At 42.0% G+C, this 27,735-nt stretch overlaps 1 protein-coding gene across 8 annotated transcripts in view; it reads right to left on the reverse strand.

Moving 5' to 3' along the window:
* Positions 1–27,735, reverse strand: part of AGPAT3 (1-acylglycerol-3-phosphate O-acyltransferase 3) — a 130,817-nt gene that overhangs the window by 61,226 nt on the left and 41,856 nt on the right. The window contains exon 2 of one of the 8 annotated variants that reach the window (XM_061627524.1): positions 16,907–17,037. The exons of 6 other annotated variants lie outside the window; for them this stretch is intronic. The gene's annotated coding sequence lies outside the window, so the exon portion shown is untranslated. Of the gene's footprint in view, positions 1–16,864; positions 17,038–27,735 lie in introns of all 8 variants that reach the window. One more of the 8 variants, XM_061627528.1, reaches the window with a different exon arrangement.

Below are 27,735 nucleotides of genomic sequence, written 5' to 3' on the forward strand. Positions count from 1 at the left end.
AGTGTACTTAGACTTTCAAAAAGCGTTTGACAAGGTACCTCACCAAAGACTTCTGAGGAAGCTTAGCAGTCATGGAATAAGAGGAGAGGTCCTCTTGTGGATAAGGAATTGGTTAAGAAGCAGAAAGCAGAGAGTAGGAATAAATGGACAGTTCTCCCAATGGAGGGCTGTAGAAAGTGGAGTCCCTCAAGGATCGGTATTGGGACCTGTACTTTTCAACTTGTTCATTAATGACCTAGAATTAGGAGTGAGCAGTGAAGTGGCCAAGTTTGCTGACAACATTAAATTGTTCAGGGTTGTTAAAACAAAAAGGGATTGTGAAGAGCTCCAAAAAGATCTCTCCAAACTGAGTGAATGGGCGGAATAATGGCAAATGCAATTCAATATAAACAAGTGTAAAATTATGCATATTGGAGCAAAAAATCTTTATTTCACATATACGCTCATGGGGTCTGAACTGGCGGTGACCAACCAGGAGAGAGACCTCGGGGTTGTAGTGGACAGCACGATGAAAATGTCGACCCAGTGTGCGGCAGCTGTGAAAAAGGCAAATTCCATGCTAGCGATAATTAGGAAAGGTATTGAAAATAAAACAGCCGATATCATAATGCCGTTGTATAAATCTATGGTGCGGCCGCATTTGGAATACTGTGTACAGTTCTGGTCGCCTCATCTCAAAAAGGATATGATAGAGTTGGAAAAGGTTCAGAAGAGGGCAACCAGAATGATCAAGGGGATGGAGCGACTCCCTTACGAGGAAAGGTTGCAGCATTTGGGGCTTTTTAGTTTACAGAAAAGGCGGGTCAGAGGAGACATGATAGAAGTGTATAAAATTATGCATGGCATTGAGAAAGTGGATAGAGAAAAGTTCTTCTCCCTCTCTCATAATACTAGAACTCGTGGACATTCAAAGAAGCTGAATGTTGGAAGATTCAGGACAGACAAAAGGAAGTACTTCTTTACTCAGCGCATAGTTAAACTATGGAATTTGCTCCCACAAGATGCAGTAATGGCCACCAGCTTGGACGGCTTTAAAAGAAGATTAGACAAATTCATGGAGGACAGGGCTATCAATGGCTACTAGCTGTGATGGCTGTGCTGTGCCACCCTAGTCAGAGGCAGCATGCTTCTGAAAACCAGTTGCCGGAAGCCTCAGGAGGGGAGAGTGTTCTTGCACTCGGGTCCTGCTTGCGGGCTTCCCCCAGGCACCTGGTTGGCCACTGTGAGAACAGGATGCTGGACTAGATGGGCCACTGGCCTGATCCAGCAGGCTCTTCTTATGTTCTTATGAACTGCAGTCATTGCCAAGTCATCCCCGAAAAAGCTCTGCATACAGGCCACAGAGGATGCTCACAGTATGAAAATTCAAATGAACAGTCAACCAGAATCAGTGCATAGTTAGAGATGTGAATCCAGGTAACAGCAAACAGAAAGGAGTTGGCATGGCTATACTTACATTGCCAGTTAATAGGCTCCCAGGTGAGCTATAGGCTGCCAGAAGCTACTGTGTGACAGAAGGCCTTTACTTGGGAAACATGTCTCTAAGGAGCCATAGTAGATATGAGGATGATATAACTGGCACGAATATACTAAATATCACAAGACCAGCAAAGAGCCCTGCTGGACCAGACCAAATACCTATCTAGATAGCATCCTGTTTCCCACAGTGGCCAACTAGAAGCCTCTGGGGCACCCACAAGCAAGACAGGAGGACAATACCTCATGTCCAGTACCAAGGATCAGCACTAGGACCTGTGCTCTTCAACTTGTTCATAAATGATCTAGAGTTCAGGATGAGCAGTAAGGTGGCCAAGTTTGCTGATGATACTAAATTGCTCAGGGCCATTAAAACAAAAAGGGATTTCGAAGAACCTCTCCAAACTGAGTGAATGTGTAGTAAAATAGCAAATACAATACAATGTAAATAAATGTAAAGTGACGCATGTCAGTGTAAATAATCTTAATTTCACATATATGCTGATGTGGTCTGTACTGGCTGACCAGGAACCAGACCTTGGGGTTATAGTGTGTAGCTCAATGAAGATGTCAACCCAGAGTGCAGCAGCTTGAAAAAGGCAAATTCCATGCTAGGGATTAGGAAAGGAACTGAAAATAAAACTGCTGATATCATAATGCCATTTTACAAATCCATGATGCACCACATTTGGAATACTGTATTCAGTTCTAGTCACCTCACCTCAAAAAGGATATTGTAGAGCTGGAAAAGGTTCAGAAAAGGGCACCCAAAATGATCAAGTGGATGAAGCAACTCTTCTTTAAGGCAAGGTTGGAGCATTTGGGGCTTTTTAGTTTAGAGAAAAGGCAAGAGGTGACATGATAGAATGGTATACAATTATGCATGGCATGGAGAAAGTAGATTGAGAAAAGTTTTTCCCCCTCTCTCATAATGCTAGAACTAATGGACATCCAATGAAGCTGAATGTTGGAAGATTCAGGACACACAAAAGAAACTATGGAATATGCTCCTACAAGAGGCAGTGATGGCTACCAACTTGTATGGCTTTAAAAGGGGATTAGACAAACTCATGGAGTGTAAGGCTACTAGCCATGATGGTTATTTTCTGCCTTTATAGTCAGAGGCAGTATGCTTTTGAATACCAGCTACTGGAAACTGCTGAAGGTGTGCTCTTATGGGCTTCCCAAAGGCATGTGGGTGGACATAATTTGAAAATATTTTTTTTAAAGTGAGCTAATTTAATGGGACAGCATTGATACCTTGCCTAAATATTTTATTTCAAAGCATACTTGTTCACTACAAGCTAAAAAAACACATTTTTTACATTTTGTGGCATACATTTATACATTTTTTAAAAAAAAAACACTCTCAAAATATTACAATTCACAGCACATGCTAATTCTCCAAATACAGTAGATACTATCAGTGCCAACCAAATGAATATAAGTTAGCTCTATTATTAGGCATAACTTTGGTATACAGTGTATACTATACACCAACAACTCATTTATTTAAGGAAACTGGTACATCTGGAGGGTGTGCTCTTATTTCAAGTACAATTTATTTTTAATGGGGAAATTATCTTGCCATCATTAACTTTCAAAGTTCTAGAGAAGCACATTCTTTAGCAAATGGAAAGGAAATAATATTTCAGAAGACACTATTTCTGTTCTTACAGGATGGGGTTGCTTATCAAAATTCTTGCTTCCAAATGCATAGGAAGGGAATTGGTTCAAAGTACATAAACTGAGGGCAAAGTGTGAGATGTAGTTTTTAAAGGAAAAGTATGTTTGCCTTGGCTGCACAGGTCTCTTTCTCCCCCCCACCCCACTCACTCTCTCACGCAAAACACAGGCCTCCAATGGGGAGCGGTAAGGCACCCTAAGAAAGTGCAGCACAAACAGAAGGCATAGGTAGTTCCAGATTAAGAGGCAAAAGTGGGTTAATTACTGTTAATTTTAATAAAGCATTTTTTAAATAAATACAAAAGTAATAACGAGTTTCATTCAGGGATATCAGTTAGTGATAAAAGATGGATCTGCTCCATAAATTGTAAGTTTCACAACACAATGAAGCCAATATTAAATTTCACTCAGGATCTTGCAAATTAACAGAATGTTCAACCTATAAAGGATCTACTAAAAACCAAACAAAAAACATAGATGTCCAAATCCAAACAATGACAATTCTACAAGTGGAAAATTAAGTGTTCTATTTAAACAGTTGTTCCCTTCGTATAGTTGGAATTCTTCCCAGGTACAACCACATAACTTTTATGAAGAGTTCAAACTGGAACAGGATTCAAGCCATTTTTGAGGTGATTACATATACAATGAAGCTACAATTATTTTATTTTTATGTGGCAACAGCCATATGAATGCTTTGACATCCCGGATGTGTCAGGATCGCCATATTTTGCTTCAAACTAAGTCTATTCAGTAGCTCAGTTTTGCTTATAATTCCCCAGAGCATATATATATAGTGCAACAAATCTAAAATTCTAGTATATTATCTGACAGCACCCCAATGAATTAAATGGCACTGACACTCAGCTAAGTGCATACTTTTACATAAGCTAATATACTATTAACTTGCATCCGGCTTCATTAATAAGAACTACTTCAGTAATCCAAGTCTCCTTACAAACGAACCCATCAATTCTGAAACTAAGACCCATGGTAACTATTTCAGTGTTATTTACAAACTTTAAATTTCTAGTTACTTCTTGCTTCCCACACTTTATGCTATCCTGCATACCATAGGTGGACAATCTGACACCCAAAGCCTACATTTTATGTGGTCTCCTTCCCCACCCAATGCTTCCTGAAGCTGTCCCATTCTTCCATCCCATCATTTTTCCTTAATTTCCCTGGCTTTTAAAAGCATTTCACTCACTTTCTATGTCGTTTCAGAACAAACTGGAAAAGGCAGCATTTCCAGATCAGTAGCTCTATTGGTTTGTTGCACTAAAACAAAAATTCTTCTGTACTTTGAAAGTTATCCCATCAAACCTAGTGGGACTCACTTCCAAATTGTTCCGCATATGATTGGAAATTTTAATCTGAGCCATCATGAAAACTGAAGTAGGGCAGTCTTCATTCTAATTAGTTGATCCAGAACACTTTTGTTTCAACTTTTGCTCACTGCCAGCATGTGGCTTCTGAAAGATTATAATAAACCCACAAAATAAGATCAGAAAATTCAATAAAGATGTTCTCCAAAACATTCTATCTAGGAGAATGGTTCCCAAACTTTCCCCCAAATGGACCGCTTGAAAATTGCTGAGAGTCTTGGTGGACCACTTAAGGATTTTCCTGCCTCTTGCAGCAATTGTAATCCACTGTGCTAGATGCTGCATGATTTTAGTTATATTTTTATATAACACGCCACGGACCACCTGAATGAAGGTCTGGACCCCTGGTGGTCCACAGACCATAGACCCTTAACTAGGATACAGAAACTGTTAATGCAAATTATCTATTGTGTTGTAATATGCATTTGCTGATTGATGTCACAAATGCAATTTATTTTGCACTGAAATTACTAATGAGCACATGCTAATCGTACAGCGTGTACAATTTCAGGAGGCAATTCCAGAAATAGGTCTGTGGTAAAGTTAGGCTGATGCTGTGACCTAGTAGGAGGAGGGAAAGAAAACATTAGCAAGTTTTATTATTGCAGGATTAGTTCTATCCTTTTTGGAGCTTTCAGTCATTATTATCTGGAACAGAAGATCCCTGTGCAGCTGGTGAAACAATACATGTGATGGAGATCTGGATCACATTGCCTTGCCCGACCCCAACCATTTTCACATTGAAATATAGGGGCAGACATCACAGATCCCAATGTGCCTCATACGCACAGCCTATATACAATCTAGGACTGTGCATAACATGTTAGGTTTTATGTCCCTAGGCCCTTGCACAAAAATGAACTGCACAAACATAGCCCAGATGGGTGGGCCTAACTCCAATCCCATATCATCAACATAGGTTTATAGTCTACAATTAACAAGCTATACAGGCAGGTGAGTAATCAGTAATACTAGGGAGAAAAAGTTTCATGGGAATAGCAACAGCCACATACGTAAGCCTAAAGATGAATCTTTCAGTTCAAAAACGTAATGGATTAGTATGATAGTTTTGCAACTTAAAGTAGACAGCAAACAATCTAAATAAAGACAACAAACCCACCCCATTTTCATGTTTACTTCTCTATTATGCTATGCAGCATTGCTGATAAGGTGGCTCATGCACCTGTTTTAACTTAATGCATGATTAAATATTTGCAGGATTTCTTCTTGCCTGCTAATTTCTTGCACAGAAATTTTAAAATGTCATATGACAGTCATTTAGAAAGGGAATAGGCTCTTACAGGCACATTCCAAAACACACCCCTGGCTGAGCACAAAACATTTTCCAGACTCTTTTAAGGCAATCATCCCCAACATGGTGCCCCCTCGAGATGTTTTGGATTACAAGTCCGATCAGCACTTGCCAGCACAGAGCTGGAGTCCAAAACATTTGGAGGGGCACTAGATTGAACAAGGCTGCTTTAAGGCATGCCTTTAAAAATATTTCTGCAGATGGGCTCAAGGAAATCACTGATGAACAACATTATTAGAAAATGAAAAGGATGTGAACCTATGCAGATGCCGCCAATAGTTATGGTCAGTATGTGTGTGTTGATCTGCAAAGAATTATATGCTGTTCAAACAAAGATGTTTTAGATCCACCAACAGGAAATGGTAAACAACAGAAATCAAACCTAGTTTTGCTAGACTTTGTACTACACAGTATTTGTTTTACCTTGAAACTAATGTTAATGTACTGCCTTCAAGTCGATTCCAACTTATAGTGACCCTAAGAATAGGGTTTTCATGGTAAGCGGTATTCAGAGGGGGTTTACCATTGCCTTCCTCTGAGGCTGAGAGGCAGTGACTGGCCCAGGGTCACCTAGGGAGATTCATGGCTGTGTGGGGATTCGAACCCTGGTCTCCCAGGTCATAGTCCAACACCTTAACCACTACACCACACTGGCTCTATTATTATTATTATTAGTAGTAGTAGTAGCAGTAGTAGTAGTAGTAGTATTGAAACTACTTATCAATAATAAAGTATTATATGAAGCTTCACATCCCGCCATCCATCTCTTTTTGACTCCCCTTGGTTTCAGGGGGTTTAGGCAACCAATTCCCTGAAGGTTCAAATCAGCTGGGTGTGATCCATCAAAGCTGCAGGCCTGGAGTTCAGAAACTGAACCTCTTTCCTTAACCAAATTGGAAACTACTCATTACATTGTGGTGTGGTTTAGAAACAGAGGAAGGCAGGAAAGCTTTATCAGAAAAGACACGGAATCCCCAGATACACAAGGGGTTCTTGATATGCAGCCCTTAGATCTTGACAACTCCATTCTCATCCACCTCATGGGCATATTTATATTATACAGAAATCTGTTACCCAATGGATCTGCACCACATACAGTGCCTTGCAAAAGTAATCAGACCCCTGACCAATGCTCTCATATTACTGAATTACAAATGGTACATTGTAATTTTGTTCTGTATGATTTTGAAACACTGAAACTCAAAATCAATTATTGTAAGGTGACATTGGTTTTATGTTGGGAAATGTTTGTAAGAAACATAAAAAACGGTATAAGGCACTGTGTTTGGGTATGCTGGTCTGAGATGTGTCAAAACCTTTCCTGGCATCCACAGCTAAAGTTGCTGGTTTGTTTCTGGCAGGGCCAATGACTCTTGCACCTTTGGCCCTGATGTAATAGGCAGAAATTTTACAGGATTCCTAGAATAAAGATGCTGTGATGTGGGGGGGGTGAATTTCTGTCTGCCATACTGCTATTAAAAGCACAGAAACCCTACAACCATATTCTCTTCATGATGACTATAGTTTGTTCTCTTAACTAACATAGGTCCTTAAGATGAAGATCTACACAGAAGAACCTATTTAGGTACTGACCAACTTTACTTATTTTCTTGTAACCTAATGTTTTATTTTGTTTTATTTTAGGCAACCAAAAAAACCAGCCAATCAAAACTGGCCAATCAAAAACATTACCAACTGATAAGTCTGTGTTTCTTTGGAGCATGCTTTTATCCATGACCATTAAGGACATCTTTTTCTGTGTTGCTCAAAGTCTTTTGCAGGGAAATTTAAAGTTAGGAAAGCTAACTGTACAACACAGTTGTCTTTTAAATTACACCATTACTTTTAGAATTTATTTTTACAATCTGTTTTAAATCTGGAAATATGTTTACTTTCCCAGGTATCTTATTAGGCAGACATTCAACAACAGTGCTTTCAGTGTAAACAGACACTCTGCTGTATCCTACCATGTTTCTTTACAAATTAGTATGGCAACCCAGCTATACACATACATGAGATTCCTAACATCAAAATGGATTTACCCAGAAAGTTCAGAATTTAAAAGAAACCGCTCAGAAAAATGTAAATGCAGCTGTCAAATTTCCTTTTTTTGCTACCAATATGTTTCTCATTTGTTCATATTATTTATGCTTTAAACTGATATTCTGCCTTTCTTTTTTAAACTGCCTGTTCAAGGGGGTTACAATCATTCACAACATGCTTGACCTTTGTCTCTATTTTAGAAATGGCGTGAATTTTTCTTTCCTAATTTGACTTTTCTTGTGTAGTGGTTAGAGTGTTGGACTACGACCTGGGAGGCCAGGGTTCGAATCCCCATGCAGCCATGAAGCTCAATGGGTGACCTTGGGCCAGTCACTGCCTCTCAGCCTCAGAGGAAGGCAATGGTAAACCACCTCTGCATACCGCTTACCATGAAAACCCTATTCATAGGGTTGCCATAAGTCAGGATCGACTTGAAGGAAGTCCATTTCCATTTTTTTTGTTCAAACTAGTGTGCAGGCAATTTAGTCCATGCTACATTTTATTCCCACCTGCTGTTGTACATATACAGCAAGCTCTAAGGTAAGACACTGCTTTCCCCTTTTAATTCTATTTCATACATTAATGGCAATATACCAAAATACATAGGGCTGAAACAATAAGCTGATTAGCTGAAATGGAACTGAATTGAAACAATGAGAACCAACCTAACAGTGTGTGTTTGGCTGGAAGGCTAAAGACAAAGGCATAAGCCAAACTTCATTGTGGGAGAGAGTGTCCTTGAAGACAGCAGCAAGAAGAACATAAGAAGAGCCTGTTGGACTAGCCAGTAACCCATCTAGTTCAGCATCCTGTTCTCACAGTGGCCAACCAGATGCCTACAGGAAGCCCTCAAGCACAACCTGAGTGCAACAGCAACCTCCCCACCTGCACTTTCCAGCAACAACAGAAAATAACATGGAAGACAGCATATAGTTCATCATAGTTAATATCATGCATTCTGAAAGGGGCGTATCCTGTCCCACATAAGAGAAGAGTTGTGCTTCTCATAAAGTATGAGAGAAATGGAAAAGGCAAACAGAAGCAATCGTTTGTTTCATTATATTTACAAATAGTATACCTCGAAGCAATTTAACAGTAAAGACATCAATAAAGACAATTAAAACAATTCCATATATTAAAGCAAATTTATTTATTATTTATTTATTTATATCCTGCCCTTCCTCTCAGCAGGAGCCCAGGGTGGCAAACAAAAGCACTAAAACACTTTAAAACGTCATAAAAACAGACTTTAAAATACATTAAAACAAAACATCTTTAAAAAAATTTTTTTAAAGCTTTCAAGACATCTTTAAAAAAACCAAAAGGTTAAAAACATATTGTTTTGAAAAAAGGTTTAAAAACATATTAAAAAGCAATTTCAACACAGACGCAGACTGGGATAAGGTCTCAACTTAAAAGGCTTGTTGAAAGAGGAAGGTTTTCAATAGGCGCCAAAAAGATAACAGAGATGGTGCCTGTCTAATATTTAAACTGAAATCCAATACAAATACAGACTGCATCTATTGAACACGGTTTTGTGTTCCAGTGTGGATGAGGCCTAAAAAGCTTCTGAGGTAACAAAAAAAAATTCAATATTGAAGAAGTTGCCTACAGAGTCTCATATTCCAAGAAACAAAACCATTTCCCTCCTATTGCTATACTGAAACATATTGCCAAAAGTGGTAACTATTAGAAAAATGCCCATTATTGTACAAAACTATAATCATCTTGATTAAACAATAGCTGCTCACACATAAATAGCATTCTTCTTGACTGCCAAATGTTCATCAAGGAGAAAGATTACAACTTGAAGACTGGTATTATTAATTGGATTATTGACTGCCTTTCTACAGAGGATAAAAGTATCTATACTCAAAGCAACTCACATTAAAATGTATGAAAAGAAAATACAATAAACAGGAAAAGCAGAGACAGAACACAGTGGATTGGATCTAGGCTAAGTTACTTGCAGTTAGGTCCCACTCGCTAAAATAAATGTGAAAAGTTAGTCATAACTTAACTCAGGTCCCATTGATTTCAGTGGCAGCTAAAGGCATCTAACCCAAAATGAACAAGTCAGCAAATATGAACAGCTGTAGAAATGAACCAAATGGTGGAGAAGTTTAGACATTAAGGTAGTTTGTTTTACATGTTTGTGAAGGGGTGGGTGCCCCTGTGGGGGAAAAACACTTATTTCCCCCCCTCAGTCTAGGCTCACAATAGGAAGGTACACAGAAGATCTCAGAAGATGGGGAGGAACATGTGGAAGCAGCCATTCCCTAAGGTACCCGACACCTACGCTTTTTAGAATTTTAAAGATAAATCACTAGCACAGGAAGCCAGTGCAGATGAGCAAGAATTGGCTCTGAACTTTGCATACCATCAGTTGTACACACCCCATTGATCAAGCTGTGGCTATTCTGGCCAGAAGGCAAAGCATTCCTGGCAACTAACATTATTGTTGTTATGTGCCTTCAAATTGATTACGACTTATGGTGACCCTATGAATCAGCAACCTCCAATAGCATCTGTCATGAACCAACCTGTTCAGATCCTGTAAGTTCAGGTCTGTGGCTTCCTTTATGGAATCAATCCATCTCTTGTTTGGCCTTCCTCTTTTTCTACTCCCTTCTGTTTTTCCAAGCATTATTGTCTTTTCTAACAAATAATGTCTTTTCATTATGTGTCCAATGGTAACCTCAGTTTTATCATTTTAGCGTCTAATGATAGTTCTGGTTTAATTTGTTCTAACACCCAATTATTTGTCTCTTTCATAGTCCATAGTATGCACAAAGCTCTCCTCCAACACCACATTTCAAATGAGTTGATTTTTCTCTTATCCGCTTTTTTCACTGTCCAGCTTCCACATCCATAGATAGAGATCGGGAATACCATGGTCTGAATGATCCTGACTTTAGTGTTCAGTGACACATCTTTGCATCTGAGGGCCTTTTCTAGTTCTCTCATAGCTGCCCTCCCCAGTCCTAGCCTTCTTCTGATTTCTTGACTATTCTCTCCATTTTGGTTAATGACTGTGTCAAGGTATTGATAAGTCTTGACAAGTCCAATGTCTTTGTTGTCAACTTTATGTAACTTTAATTTATGTAACTTTAATCTTCTGTTGTCATTACTTTAGTCTTCTTGACATTCAGCTTTAGTCCTGCTTTTGTGCTTTCCTCTTTAACTTTCATCAGCATTCGTTTCAAATCATTACTGGTTTCTGCTAGGCACTGTTAACAAGTCAATTTCAAACATTGCTTATTGTCAGCTCTGCCCCCCATGTGGGATCTGACATCACACTAAAACAGAAACCTGCCCTCACTTACAAGGAAGCATCTGAATGGCCACGGATTCAGGTGTCTGATGCACAATTCTCACTAGGAAAGAAATCTCTGCCACCTGAGGCAGAAGCTGGATTTTGCTCTTTAAGGCATCTTTTTTGGTAAACTATGCGGTTTCAGTAACTTATGTTTTACACCCTGCCCTGCAGTTTTAGAACTGCAGTCCTAAAGTTATTAAGAAACGAGTACCAGTGAAATACAGTGGGATGCGTTGCCAAATAAACATGGATAAGATTACACTGTTAACATCCAAATTAGGACGAAACACTAGTAAGAATGCTATTTACTTATATGTCTGGATTTACGTCTTTTCTTCCCCCACAAATAAATAAATAAATCTTACTTTCTTTTTGCTTCAGGCAAACCAGAAACTGTGATGCTCACAAAACCCTCCTGCCGGAAACACAGAAGAATGGAACCAGCTGAAAAAGAGGACAGGGCTCCTGCACCTAATAGCTGTGTAGCGGAGGAGATTTCAACAGGCGAAGGTTTCAATGGTTAAAAAGCCATCCCAAGTTAAATAGGAAAGATATGCATAGTCCTGGGTCAGTTTTACTTCCAAATGTTGTGCGCCCCTAAGGAAGTGGTTCCCAAACTCCCCCCCCATGGATCACTTGAAAATTGCTGAAGGTCTTGGCGGATCACTTAATGATCTTCCTGCCTGTTAGAAACAAAAGAAGCAATAGATGGTCCACAGACCACAGTTTGAAAACTCCTGCTCTAAGGAATGAAAGAGTGGCATCTATGCAGAGTTCCTTGCCAGCAGTAGAGGCTGGTCCATTAGGGCAAATGGGGCCCTACCACACCAACCTGTCTTGATTCCTCCAAGCCCGCCTGCTTTCTTACTTACAACCAGTCCAGAGGGTGGCTCTGGCTGGCTGTTTCCTTCTCCTCAACCTCAGTGCTGCCCTTGTAAAACTCAGCAGGGGAATGGGGACAAAGGTAGAATTAGTTAGCTCTCTTAGCTTTCTGCCCCACCAGTCCCAATGGGTATTAGCAGCCACTGCTTGCCAATAGGAAATATGTTTAGCCCACTCCTGCCCATGTTTAAAATGTCATGCCAGGGAGATTCTGGAAACATACAACAACAGTTCAAAAGTATAAGCTACAAGTTTAGAAAAGCAATAACAGAGTAGGACGTGCTGCAGCCCAGAATCTTAGGTTCTCAGCTCAGCTATCTTAATCGACCAAACCACGATATATCAATCTACTTAAGCCAAGCCACAATATCATCTGCATAGTTCAAAGTGTTCAAGCTCCTGGCAAATCTATTAAGAGAACAATCCTCAGCAGTATGTTGCACTGTCTTCTGTGGTAACCCACAACTGCATTTGGGGCTATCAGTATTCCAACTGAATGAGCAAGCTGTTCATTTATTCATCATCTCCATCTGTCCTGACTGTAAAGAGATACAGAAATCTGTGCCTCACATAACTACAAATGGCTACTCAAGACAATACTTCTTTTAATGGACACTGATCTTAAGACCTGTTGTAAATGTCATATTTGAATGGTTTGAGGTGCAAAAAATCTTGTCAGGTTTCACCCGAGAAAGGCAGATGTTTGATTCTTTTCCAGCATAATTCTATTCATCTCTGCTCAGAAGTAAGTCAAAGTGTCTGCATTTGGTCACCATGTTTTATTTTGATGGGAATGAACTTAGATCCCTCTATGCTTGCATGTTCCCTCCTCTTCCGCTTCCATTTTTTATTAGCCGTAGGTTGCCATGTCAGCCAAACCCAACAAACCGTGGTTTATGAAGCAGGCTCATTTCAAGAAACCATAGTTAAGATTAACCACAGTTTAGGATTCAAATGTAATATTTAATTTGTGGTTAACTGAAAATTGGAAGTGAAACCTTCTGATCTCCTTCTTGCAGCCATGCCAGAGGAAGAGAGGAGATGGGTAAAGATTAGGCTTCTCTCTGGCATGATAAGCCATGATTTATCATGGCATATGAATGCAATTATTGTGTTTAATGGGGTTACTTCCAGATAAGTGTGTACACCATCTGAGAGGTTAAACAGACAAGAAATTGCCCAGAGTATTATTCAAAGATGATAGTGAATTATTGTGTTTAATGGGGTTACTTCCAGGTAAGTGTGTACACCATCTCAGAGGTTAAACAGACAAGAAATTGCCCAGATTATAACTACTCAAAGGTGATAGTGAAGTAGTTCTGATAGGATGTGATGTGAAGAAACCCTAAGAATCTTAATTAAGGCTGGCAACTGCCTGGGTTTTGCAGGACTATCTAGAAAATAATAGCTCTTTATTTAATTAAAAACCTACCTGCTTCAGTTTGGGGAAATATTCTGAATTATTAAGCTTTCTATAAAAGGGTATGTGTGGCAGGTCTCTTTAGAAACACTCTCAAGCCAGAATTCAATATTAGCTGCACATCCAACAGTAAATTGGTACAGGCGGGCCCCGCTTTATGGCGCTTCGCCTTTCGGGGTTCCGCTAATGTGGCGTCTTTCAATTAGGGAAAGTCACGGCTTTAAGGCACTTGTTCCGCTTTTACAGCGTTTTTTGCTCGTCGTGCGCCATTTTTACGCGACGCACACCATTATCTTCAATGGGTTCCGCTTTTTGGCAGGTTCCGCTTTTTGGTGGCAGTCCGGAACGGAACCTGCCGTATAAGCGGGGCCCGCCTGTAATGTGAAAATGAAGTTGCTATGGTAGTGGTGTTTTACATTTTCAAACTCTTTTAAAGTGCAACCATGTGCTCAGTAGCACTTTATGATTTGGTACTTCCAAACATTTCAAAAACAGCTATATTAGTTAACATATTCCTAGCATTATTCTGGACATCCATGCACTGGCATTACTCTGTCACTGATGCACTGATAACCTCCAGGCTAGATTACTGTAATGCACAAATGTGGCTGCCCTTGAGGCTGGTCCGGAAGCAGCAGCTCATACAAAATGTGGTGGCGCAACTGCTCACTGGGGAAGGATATGTTACCCTGCTGTTGAAAGAGTGGCACTAGCTGCTAATTAACTATCAGTCTAAGTTCAAGGCGCACCAAGTTTTTGGTGTATAAAGTCCTATACAGCTTGGGACCAGAATACCTGAAAGATTGTCTCAAGACTCTCATCTCTTATATATTCTGTCGATCACTGCACTCCGCAGATGAAAGCCTTCTGCAGATACTATCTTAACAGGAACTCCATTCAAACAACAAAGGAAGTAGACCTTTAGTGTTGTGACACCTCTTTGGAATTCACTTCCCTTAAATATTAAACATGTGCCATCTTGTTGTCCTTTCAACAACAGAAATGCCTACTGAAGGTTTCAACAAGTATTTTAAGTAGACACCTTATCCCATTCTGGAATTGTATTCGAATTGCTTAAGATGTTTTGTTTTTGAGATGTTATTAGTGTTTTATAATCTGTTTGCCACCCTGGGCTCCCTTTGGGAGGAAGGGCAAGATATGAATTTAATAATAAATAAACAAGCATGTGAAATTGCTCAGATGGTATGGCTGGGATCCAAAGACACTTTTGAGCATGCTCCAGGTGCTTCTGCATACACACAAAATGGATTTCCAGTTTGCCCTTCCAAATGTGCCACATTAAATACCACTCTGGGGACTCACCAAATGTTCAGAAGTAGTTTTTCATGTGACCAAAGGGTATATATGGCAGGAATGGGGAACCTGAGGAGCCCTAGTGTATGCACAGAGTACTGTGTCCTTTGAATCCAAACCTTTCAGAGTTCAGCCCAATCATGGGTCTAGGGGGAGCCACCTCATCTGAGGAAGAAAAATGGGACTCTGCACAAACCTTCAGGAGCTGTGAAGAACCCATTGTCACAATTGAGCTATCTGTGTTACCCAGCCTCAAAGACACATTTCCTGGCCCCTTCTAGTGACCCATATACTGCAACTGAATCCCCACCTTGAACCCAGGCTCTCCCCCTTCACAACATGCTCCCTCCTTGTCCAGCTATCGCCGAGCCTTGAAGACCTGGCTGTTCAGGCAGGCCTACAAGATTGGGACAGATTAATTTTATGTTATAACTGAATTAACATATGGTTTTTTAGCTTAAAATTGATTATGTTGATATGTATATGTATTGTTTTTATTCTTGTTGTTCGTCGCCTAGAGTGTCCCTAACCCGGACAGATAGGCGGCTGAAAAATAAAATTTATTATTATTATTATTAACAAGCAGAGGTGGCAGCATCAAGCCCAGCAAGAAGTACAGAACTGTTGGAGAAAATGCTGGCCTGGAGCTGGAGGGCTTCATTAAAAGAAGTCTATTCAGGAAGAAAAAGAGGCCCATTGAAAAACTAGGTGTGCTTTGGGACCCCAGCAGATGCCCAGGAAGGAGGAGCAGCTGCTTGAGAGGATATAAAAATTCCCATTTCCTGGGCCTTTGCTAAGATAACAGCCATCTGTTGTGTTTCCACAGGCAGATCCAAGCTCACCCCACTCCCAGATATGGGAAAGTGATGACAAACACAAACACAAACACACACACACACACACACACACACACACACACATTCTGCTATTATAATGTCATGTTTCATCAAAGTCTGACTTCAGTGCTGTTATCTACCTCAAACCCTTTGGAAGGAACAAGCTGTAAATGCAACCATGAAGGTTTAACTGTTAGGCGGCAGGTCAGAAGGCTATCATTGGCACTAACAAGTTCTTTAAAAGATCCTGCTCCTACACTCCTATTCAAGAGCATTCACATGCTGCTAGCACCCAGAGATCAAATCAAGTCAAGCCCTCATTTCTGGGAGTCCAGTAAAAATGTGCACAAATTGTAGTCCTTGGCCCAAAGAATATACAAGCCAAGAGGTTATAAACTCAATTACTCTCTCTGGAAGTACAAAAGCTTTTCCATTTGAAGCAAAAGCAACTATAGGATTTTTTTTAAACGAGAGTCAGGCAGAATTTGATAAAGGGGAAAAAGCATGGCAGGTGAGTGCATGGATACACATGGAAGTCAATAAATGTGTTCAAATGACATAACTAAAAAAACCCATTGTGAGTACATATAGGTCAGCAAGCAACACACAGAATAAGAGTTCAATCCAATTAAACTGTGTTCCTCTTTAAGGTTTCTCAAAGTATTCCATGCAGGCAAACAGGAAATAAAAGCATACACAAAATGGTAATAGTGAAGTGTTATAACCTAAAAGACCATTGGTAGAATAACAGCAAAACTAGGTTAATTTCCCAATATGCAAAGCTGGTAGTCAGCAATCTCTGATCTCATCTTAATAGTTCATTCTGAATGAAAAGAGATAAGACCTACATGAGCAGAAAATCTCAAGCAAGGTTTAAAAAGGAACAAATGCTCTCAAGAGTTCCTGTAGAAACTGGGTTATCAGGGTAAAGGACTGAAGATCTACCAAATTCGATGGCTAGAAAAAGAGCAGTTTTGATTGTTAACAACATACTGTCCACTCCTCTTTTAGATGATCAGTTGTGAAGTAAATAACTTGGTAACAACATCATGTGTTTCTCTTGAAACCGAGCACTGAAAATCAAAGTGTACTTATGGAAGACAAACTTAATTGAAGAGTCCTATCTCCATGTTTTGAGGTTGCATAATGCTGGATGTAATAAGTAATATCCACCTAAGTCATACTCACAAGCAGACACATGGAAATCAATGGGTTGTATTCAACACTGACCATGCACAAGCGGAACAGGCTTCCAATCACGCAATAGGACTTCACTTTCCTTTTGTCCCCTCTGCAGCCTTCCAGATGCCTTCCACATGTTGGGGAACCCTCCAGAGCAGATTTTGAGGGCACAGGGGGTGCTGCAGGGTGGAGAGGAATGCAAAATCTAGTTGAATGAGAGGTAATTCACTTGCACAACATTGGATTCCGCCTCATGGACTTAAGTCCATTGATTTCAATGGGTTTACTCCGATTATGACTAATCACCCAATGTCTCAACTACAGCTCAAAAATTGCTTTGATTTAATTACACTTATAAATAAGCCTGAACACTTTCAGTTTTTTCTTTAAAAATAAAAAAGAAAAGAAAATGAGTATATCCCTATTTTCTACTTTCAATATTTTTCAACATACCTTTTGGCCTAGGTCATTAAAAATGATAGTTTGCATTTCCACATTCCCTGAATACAAAGTTTAAGGGTACAAATTTAGGTGAAATTCTACATCTACAAGCTTCCAGAGAGCTAAGTTTTTCCCATTCCCACTGGAATGCCTCTGTATCTGTTTCTCTACACCCATAATGTGCACTGAAATAGATTCTTCTTCCATTATGTCAAACCTTGGGGTGGGGGGAACAGAATGAGCCCTACAGACAAGACAAAAACAACCTAAAGTCCCATTTCTCAACAAAACATTTTATGGTTGGCATTACAGTTACACATAAGAACATAAGAAGAGCCTGCTGGATCAGGCCAGTGGCCCATCTAGTCCAGCATCCTGTTCTCACAGTGGCCAACCAGGTGCCTGGGGGAAGCCCGCAAGCAGGACCCGAGTGCAAGAACACTCTCCCCTCCTGAGGCTTCCGGCAACTGGTTTTCAGAAGCATGCTGCCTCTGACTAGGGTGGCACAGCACAGCCATCACGGCTAGTAACATATACAGCTAGTCGTAAATATAAGAGATTCAAGGCAAGTGTGGATATGGAATCTGCAAATAGTAACAAGACACTAGAAAGCAAGATTTCTTTTACAATGTTTTAGTACCTATCGTCCTTCATTTCCCATTTCATCGCATAAGATTCCTCAAAACACCTGAGCTCCACAAATAATGAGTGCTACTGTGAATAAGGACAGCACTGATCTAAAGTTACAAGCTACTGCATCCGATACAAGTTCTCAAAAAGACATGTGATCCCAACCTTATAAAGAGGAAAAGTGACCCACAAGAACTTGTTGCATAAGATGCTACTTACCAGTAAAGGTAATAAGCTAAAGCCAGCACAATCAATGTAGCACAAACTCCAGCTAACAAACATAGTCCGGATTGGTTTGCCAACATCTTTCCAATTCACTTTTGTTTCTACCACAGAAGTAGTGACAGGGGGGGAAGGCCACAGGAAAACCAAGAAGATGACAGTCCCTTGCTTGAAGAACAAATCAGTCTTGACAAGAAGGAAGGATTATGATGACAAAAGCACACTGTGGTAAATCAGAAAACACTGCTGTTCCTAAAAGCTGCCTCTTCAGCAACAAGAGGACTAGCATCTTTTCCTATTGTCATACCAGCATCTTTGTTAAAACATCCATTTTTGACACCACAAAGAATTAACATAACATTGGTATCAGTGAATAAAATAGTAAATACCTTGCAATAAATGTTACTCTCACTGTCAACCAACTGAGTCTTTGCCCTAATCCAATAATCGCCTTAAAGCAAATTGCCATGTTACATCACACAAGAATATCATGCATTGTACAGTAGGGAGGGATGACAGAGGGTAGGTAAGTGCATACCCCAGAATCTTTTTTAAAAAGTGAGTTCTATTTCAACATAGAGCAGAAGAAAATTTGAAAGTTGTATTTCTTTCAAGATAAAAATGTTATATATACACACAATCATTATTACTACTTTATTTGGGCATAAGAGAAAACAAAAGGGCTTGGCAAAAACAAAAAATGGGACTTTGGAAAGAAAAACATGAAGAATTATTTTTAAGTACTATACATTGGTTAAACATAATCCTATTTGAGCTTGTTGGATAAACCGGAGCATAAGCAAAGAACAAAGGAGGATCTAATTCTGTTATGTTAAAGAATGGTACAGTTGGGATGCTGGTCAACTGATCATCTATTATTTGATTAGTCTTATTATTTGTCTATGGTCAAATTACTGTCAGATATTCCATGAGCCCCAAATGTCCATATATAAGTAGTAGCCTCTCTCTTTTTAATTGCATCAGGGATTCATTTTATAGAGAAGACCGGAGTAAGGGCTCTTTGTTTCTTACCCCAGTAATAACAGGGTGTGCATACCTGCATATACACACTCACCCCTACCTCACCTCATTTAGGAGCTCACACAGTCTGCCCTACTATAAACATATCTGTATCTTAAAACAGATTTTTTTTTTGTTTTCTTTAGTAGTCATGCACACATTGGTTTAGGCTGCAATCCTTTACCCACTTATGTGGAAGTAAGCCCCACTGAACTCAATGGGACTTAGTTTGGAATAGACACACATGGGACTGCATTGTGATTTGATTGGATTTTATTTAAAAATGTCTGTATTATCCCTGCATTGCAAGATAAAAGGCAATTAAAAGTTCGTATTCAATTTACTGAATATCATCAAAATACATTAATGATCACCAAAAGTTAGTATTTAGTAACATTTTCATAACAGCTAACTTTGTTTATAATTAGCATGTCCCCTCCCCCACTTTCAGTTCAATTATTGGTCAATGATTGGGGTCAAAAACAAACCCTGACAGTTGGTTAATGAATCATAAAACTTTCACACAGGTCTTCTACAACTTCATGCCCCAGGCATTCCTCAGCTATGGTCCCATCTGCACTATATATTTAAAACAGCATTATAACACTTTAAACAGTCATGGCTTCCCTCATAGAATCCTGGGAACTGTAGTTTAAGAGTGCTGAAAGTCATTAGGAGACCCCTATTCCCCCCACAGAGCTACACTTCTCAAAGTGGCTTAACAACCAATCCCTCTTCCCACATTCACTTTCAAAATGCATGATCAAATGGTGGCCAGGGCTGGTTGTTGTCAAATAGAATAGACACTGCCTGTTGAAACGCCTTCATTGTTTAGAAGCAAAACTACTCACACTGGAGTAGCCATCTTTTCCTAGCAGAACTGAGTCTAGAGTTGATCAAACTCTGGATTGAGTCAAGAAACATGGTGAGCTTGCCTGGGACACTGAGAACAGCAGCCTCAGAATTTACAGGGCATGCCATGGCTTACACCATGGACTAAGAAGGTAATCGCGGCTGAAAAAATTAGCCTGGAAAAAGACTTCATGAAGGAGGCAGGACAGCTAGCGGACTTCCCGAAGCCGAAGAGAATCAGCCAACAGGCAAGCCGCAGCCGCAGGCTGAAGGGACTGACTCCGCGAGGAACCAAGCGCCGCAGACGATCGAGAGAGACAAGGCAGCCCAAACAAGAGAAGTCGCTAAAAAAGGGGAAGGCAAACAGCCGCAGACATCGGCTCCTGACGGGCGAATGAAGCGCCGCCCGTAAAAATGAACGACGAAGGGAGCCGCAGCCGCAGGCTCCCGATCGTCAAGGCACAAGGGGAAATGGCAAAAAGGACCGGAGAAAATAAAGTACGAAAGAAGCCGCAGCCGCAGGCTCCTAATCGTCAGGGCACAAAAGGAGGATCGGTAGAACAAAAAAAGGGGGGCGGAGGCTGCCGCCGCAGCTCCTGGCCCCGCTGAGGAAAGAGACCGCAGCCGCGGTCTCTGTAGTTTGGGAGTAAAAAACACACCCCCAGGAAAACGAGAAATTGACAAGGAAATTGACACACAACACACAAACCGTGGTAAGGGATGAGACAAAGGGAAGGAACGAGACGAAACAACGTACACAAAACTCCACCCTCTATCACACAAAGACAAAAAACTTATCTAGTCACTAGCTAAAGATCTTGCAGGGACGAAAGGCAAGAATGAACTGGAGAGTGGGAGGGGCCTGACGCCCTAGTCTTGACTTCAGAAACATTCTTGCCTTTGGACGATAGGACGAGCTATAATCCAGCATGATGGCATTCCTCCTATGGAAAATATACTAAACGACTACATTGAATCTGGAACTTCATTTTCAAGACAGCACATGGTACCAGGAATGGAATATGTTGCTTGAAGTCCATATGACATCACGCTGGCGGGGCGTTGCTACCTGGATGAGAGCGGAGCTGTGGGCGTCGGACGGCAGGATGGCGGGTCGCGGGCGGTGAGTGGCGGTGAGAGCGCCACAGGAGAGAGTCCCGACAGCAGTCCTGGTGGCGGTGAGAGCGCCGTAGGAGCCAGCCCCGATAGCGGTGCAGTTTGGTGCAGGCCGCCGGCGCTCTCTGGCTTGGAGCTGCGACTCTGCGTGGGCCGCTGCCGGGACGGCGTTGTCCTGGCAATCTTGGGACGTTGCTGCCTGGATGAGAGCGGAGCTGTGGGCGTCGGACGGCAGGTCGCTGGCGGTGAGTGGCGGTGAGAGCGCCACAGACAGCCCCGACAACAGTCCTGGTGGTGGTGGGAGGACGCCAAGGAGATCTGGCTTGGCGGTGGTGAGGAGGTGCCGAGAAGGAGTAGAAGGAGCAGCTTGGGGGCAACGTGAGAACCGCGGAGAGGCGGCGTCTAGGTCGAGAGGCTCTGGAGAGCCAGCAGTGAGTGGCGGTGAGAGCGCTGTGAGAGCCAGCTCGGAAACGACCGTGGTGGAGAGAAGGCACCGGAGAAGATTGGCTGCTTTTTGCTGTTGTGTGGGTGTTTTTAATTGTTTGTTCGTTTTGTTGTTGCGTGTATGAATGAGACTGTGTTGATGTGTTTGTATGTATTTATGTGTATTTTTATTTGCCGTTGTGTGAATATATTGTTTGTGCTTAAGTGTTTTTAAAAATGTGCCTGGGAGAGCATACTTTGCACTTAACGGGGGGGGCTTTCGGGGGCCCCAATTAGCGTAGTGACGGGTAATGGGAGGTATGGCGTTAGGAGGAGAACATGCCAGGTAAGGGGAACTCGCCCCAGACAAGTTGTGTCTGTGCCTTGTTCCGGTTCTCCTCATGGCCACAGAACTGCTGGTTGTCCTATCAGCCTGCCCTTAGATCTCCAGGTGCTGCTTTTGAATGCCAGGTCGGTACATAATAAAACTTCTCTTGTCCACGATTTAATTATGGATGAGGGTGCTGACCTGGCATGTATAACCGAGACCTGGGTGGGTGAGCAGGGAGGAGTTGCCCTCTCTCAGCTTTGCCCACCTGGGTATTCGGTGCAGCACTATGGTAGATCTGAGGGCCGGGGAGGCAGGGTCGCTGTGGTCTATAGGAGTACTTTCTCACTCTCCAGGCATCCTGTCCAGACGGCGACTAGTCTAGAGTGCCTCCACCTTGTGCTGGGCCAAGGAGACAGACTGGGAATCCTGTTGGTGTACCGTCCACCTTGCTGCCCAACAGCTTCCCTAGCTGAGCTGACAGAGATGGTCTCGGAGGTGTTGTTGAGGTCCCCCAAACTTGTGATGTTGGGGGACTTCAATGTTCATGCCGAGGCTATCTTATCTGGGGCAGCTCAGGACTTCATGGCCTCCATGACAACCATGGGGCTGTCTCAATTTGTTACTGGCCCAACGCATGTGTCGGGTCACACTCTTGATTTGATTTTCGCCACTGGTCATGGAGATGGTGATCTGGAGGTGGGGTGTTTTTCATCTACCCCATTGTCATGGACAGATCATCGCCTGTTGAGTTTTAGGCTTACGACGACTCTTTCCCTCTGCAAGGGTGGAGGACCTATTAAGTTGGTCCGCTCTCGGAGACTCATGGATCCTATTGGTTTTCAGAGGGCTCTGGGAGTTTTTCCGGCTGATAGTACTGGCGCTCCTGTCGAGGCCTTGGCCGAACTGTGGAATACGGAGATGACCCGGGCTATTGACATGATCGCTCCCGCGCGCCCTCTTCATTGCAGAGCTCATACAGCTCCGTGGTATACCCCGGAGCTGAGAGCGATGAAGCAAGAGAGAAGGAGGCTGGAGTGCAGATGGAGACGAACTCCAGACGGATGCAATTATGCTTTGGTAAGTGCCTCCACTAAGTCGTACATAAAAGCGGTAAGGGCGGCGAAGAAGTCTTACTTCGCTGCTTCTATTAGGACATCTCTTTGCCGCCCAGCACAGCTTTTTAGGGTTGTAAGAGGACTTTTACATTCAGGTCCCCAAGATACCATTGAAACATCTGAAGCTCACTGTAACAACATTGCAGGGCACTTCCAAAATAAAATCGCATGCATCCGTAGGGACCTAGACTCTGATGTTATGACAGACAAATCCACTGAAGTGTCCAGAACACGGTCTTGTCCTTTATTATTGGATGAGTTTCAGTTGGTGCAGCTTGAGGAAGTGGACAAGGTGCTTGGAATGGTGCGGGCGACCACGTCTGCACTAGATCCTTGTCCATCTTGGCTAGTGAAGGCTAGTAGGACTGGTACCACCGGCTGGGCTAAGGAAGTGATAAATGCCTCCTTGAGTGAGGGAGTAGTCCCTAGTAGCCTAAAGGAGGCAGTAGTAAGACCTCTTTTAAAGAAACCTTCCTTAGACCCAGATAACTTGAACAACTATAGACCGGTGGCGAATGTCCCCTTTTGGGGCAAGGTTCTGGAGCGGGTGGTTGCCGGTCAGCTCCAGGAGCTCTTGGATGAGACCGATTATCTGGATCTGTTTCAATCCGGTTTTAGGCCTGGTTTTGGCACTGAAACAGCCTTGGTCGCCCTGTACAATGACCTTTGTCGGGAGAGGGACAGAGGGAGTGGGACTCTGTTGATTCTCCTTGATCTCTCAGCGGCGTTTGATACCATCGACCATGGTATCCTTCTGGGGAGACTCGCGGAGTTGGGAGTTGGAGGCACTGCTTGGCAGTGGTTCCGCTCCTACTTGGCGGATCGTCGCCAGAAGGTAGTACTTGGGGAACATTGCTCGACACCTTGGACTCTCCATTGTGGAGTCCCTCAGGGGTCGGTTTTGTCCCCCATGCTTTTTAACATCTACATGCAGCCTCTGGGTGCTGTCATCAGGAGTTTTGGAGTGCGTTGCCACCAGTACGCTGATGACACGCAGCTCTATTTCTCCTTTTCATCTTCTACAGGTGAGTCTGTGGATGTGCTGAACCATTGCCTGACCGCGATAATGGACTGGATGAGAGCTAATAAACTGAGACTCAATCCAGACAAGACTGAGACACTGTTGGTGAGTGCCTTCCCTGTACAGATGGTGGATGTTTACCCTGTTCTAGATGGGGTTACACTCCCCTTGAAGGAACAGGTTCATAGTCTGGGGGTGCTTCTCGATCCTTCCCTGTCTCTTGAGGCGCAAGTGGCCTTGGTGGCAAGGAATGCATTCTACCATCTTCGGTTGGTAGCCCAGCTACGCCCCTATCTCGACAGGGATGACCTCACCTCAGTTGTTCATGCTCTGGTAACTTCTAGGCTGGATTACTGTAATGCGCTCTACGTAGGGCTGCCCTTGAAGACAGTTCGGAAACTTCAGCTAGTGCAAAATGCAGCAGCCAGACTGCTGATGAGGACCAGCCGGTCAGCACATATAACACCTGTTCTGGCTCATTTGCACTGGCTACCTATCTGTTTCCGAGCCAGATTCAAGGTGCTGGTTATGACCTATAAAGCCTTACACGGCGTGGGACCGCAATATCTTGTGGAACGCCTCTCCCACTATGAACCTACCCGGTCGCTCAGCAACTAAGGCCCTCCTCCAGGTACCAACTCATCAGGAAGCCCGGAGGACAGTTACTCGATCTAGGGCCTTTTCTGTAGTGGCCCCTGAATTGTGGAATAGCCTCCCTGAAGAAATATGCCTGGCGCCTACGCTTCTATCTTTTCGGCGCCAGGTTAAGACCTGGCTATGCTCCCAGGCATTTTAATGTGTTTAACTTTTATATTTTTGTTGTTCCTTGTTTGTGTTTATTATGTTTGGTTGATTTTATTATGATATTTTGTATTTTAATCTTTTTGTACACCGCCCAGAGAGCTATTCCCTATGGGCGGTTTAAAAATGAAATAAATAAATAAATAAATAAATAAAAGAAGCTGCTGCAGGACTGCAATTGCGAGTAACATCATGGGTGCGCTGTTTCTAGGAGCAAAGATGAAACTGTCCAATTCCTTTTTATTTCTGCTATATTGCCAGGAAGTGTAATGTTACCTGCTAACAGATGTTATATTTATATTATTGAAAATGTTTTTATGTTTGATATATTTGATGTTATGTTACTGTTTTATTATTTTTGTTACTATGAAGTTGTTTTTGTAATTGCTATTCCCTTTGTTGTAAGCCACTTTGAGCACAATGTTTTGTGGAAAGGCAGCTTACAAATAAAATGATGATGATTATGAGGAAGTAGTTGCAAGGACTGCAAAATTTGTTAATATTGCAATTCATGATTAATGCACTGTTTTTCTTATGTTATAGGCACAATATGTTTCATGTTTAAAAACTGTGGGGTCGTTCTTGTATATGTTACGTACTATACATTGTGAAGTGTTATTGACCCCAATTACCTCTTTTCAACAATACTGTTTTACTTGAAAAAGGTGAGTTCTCAGTTCTTTTAATTTTTTTTACTTGCAAATGGTGTCAGATTTAATACCATCCCCCAATATAATCTTTGGGCCTATTTGACCTCAAAACAAGATTGATACAGTAAATCTTACTATTGAAAATGGGTTAAATACTTGAGCAGCAATTAACTGGTCAATGTTTCACTCCCAGGTGAGAAAAAGAGTGCATTGTGCATCATTAGCTGATCTCTTTAAAAGGCAAGAGCACCCCTTGCCCCACACAAATTCATTTGCTACATCAATGCCCATGCTTAGTCAACTCATTAATTTTCAGAAACAGGTAACAGCCATGTTGCATTGCTGAATCTCAGCTGATTGTATTTATGGATGAATAAGTCTGAATAAATATTAAGCAAAAAAAAGATAAATTCTGTTAATAATCTTATTTCAACCACCTGTGGCATTAACAGATCTCTATAGTATGCACCTGGTCCCCAATGTGGCATTGGTGGACACTTGAAGGGTTACCTTTAAAGATATAAAAGGCATACATTGACTATGTTGTAGTATTTGTCTAGAAAGCCTGAACTTAAAATGGCTCTTGGTAAAGAATTGTGGGATTTGATCTTGTCTAAAGTGAGGCTGAGAGCCAGTGTGGTGTAGTGGTTAAGGTGTTGGACTACAACCTGGGAGACCAGGGTTCAAATCCCCACACAGCCATGAAGCTCACTGGGTGACCTTGGGCCAGTCACTGCCTCTCAGCCTCAGAAGAAGACAATGGTAAACCACCTGAATACTGCTTACCATGAAAACCCTATTCATAGGGTTGCCATAAGTCAGGATCGACTTGAAGGCAATCCATCCAAAGTGAGACCTCTGTGTGAGAGCAATAATTTTGCAGTTTTGTTTCCCAGCTAAAGCTAATTAGAAGACCTGAGCAAGAACACCTGCTTATCAGATAGGAGCCTGGTACTCAGTCTGCCTGGGAAGGTTTGGGGAGTACATGGCCATTAGGCGCAAACAGTTGAAGAAGCATTGCATCATGAGAAAGCCCCCTGATTGGCTAATTAGTTCTGGACTGTTACTAGGGACTTTTCCGTAAGTATAGGAGTGAAATCTGTAGCCTTTGTTTCCCTGGGTTCCATCTCGCCATAGGTGGTTACCTGTGTGGGTCTCCATCTGCTACCCAGACTATGCATCTCTGAGGAGATGTGGGGCTATATAATAGGGCTGCCAGGCTCAGGGCCTGAGACTGATCCTGTATCTTTAGGAGAAGAGAAAGTCAGCCAAGTGCAGGTGTTCTTGCAACACTGTAACGGGAAAAACCACCAGGTGGAATTCTCCCTTCCCCCTGCACAACTTGTATCTTTAAAAGTTGTGCAGGGGAAAGGGAGAATTCCACCTGATGGTTTTTCCCATTACAGTGTTGCAAGAACACCTGCACTTGGCTGACTTTCTCTTCTCCTAAAGATACAGGATCAGTCTCAGGCCCTGAACCTGGCAACCCTACTATACAACCAATACCTCCTCTTTAAGTATAGAACAGGTTAGGTAGTTTTGTTATTTTTGTTTGTGATTAAACTCTCTGTATAGTACTTTGCTCCTTTTGGGTGTGGGTTTTAAGGAACTATCTTGCTGCTATTAATTGTGCACTTATATTTAATACAGGTACTTCTATTTACCAGTGTGTGTTCGTTTCAAGAGGAGTTTGGTTCTGAATCTGGTACCTTGGCTACTGACCACAGACTACCATGTATTTGGTTATTTGCCTAAGGCTCCAAGGCAAGGAGTTTTCTTTTGGCTCTTGTCTTTTGGAATCCTTGGCATACTTAATTATGGTGCTCTGGGTTTCCCCTTGTCTCAGAGTGGTTGACCAGTTTAAGGGGTGGTGACAGTCTGCCTACCTTGCAGGGTTGTTGTTGGTTTACTCAGCCCTGGTAAGGAAAGTACTGGCTTGTACTTTGCCAGGATCAATTGCCCTGGGTGGGGATTGTGTCCTGGGACGAGCCAGGTCCAGTTTAGGACAGGTTCATGACAGTATTCATTAACTGTGTTATTTCAGCACAACTGGGAAATCCCTTTTCAATTTCATTTTGGACTCTGCTGAACCCCTGCAGTTCTGCTTCCAGGATTTCTCAACTCACCACTCTCTCAAGTGGCAGCTCAGATTTCCTTCAGTCTGCTTAGAACTCCCATGCTTCCTTCAAAGTGAGTATAGTCTGAATTTGCACATCCTCAATTTAACTAAGAACTCTAAGTATAGCAGTTACTTG

Source organism: Rhineura floridana, chromosome 5 (genome assembly GCF_030035675.1).
Source record: "Rhineura floridana isolate rRhiFlo1 chromosome 5, rRhiFlo1.hap2, whole genome shotgun sequence".
Lineage (NCBI taxonomy): Eukaryota > Metazoa > Chordata > Lepidosauria > Squamata > Rhineuridae > Rhineura > Rhineura floridana.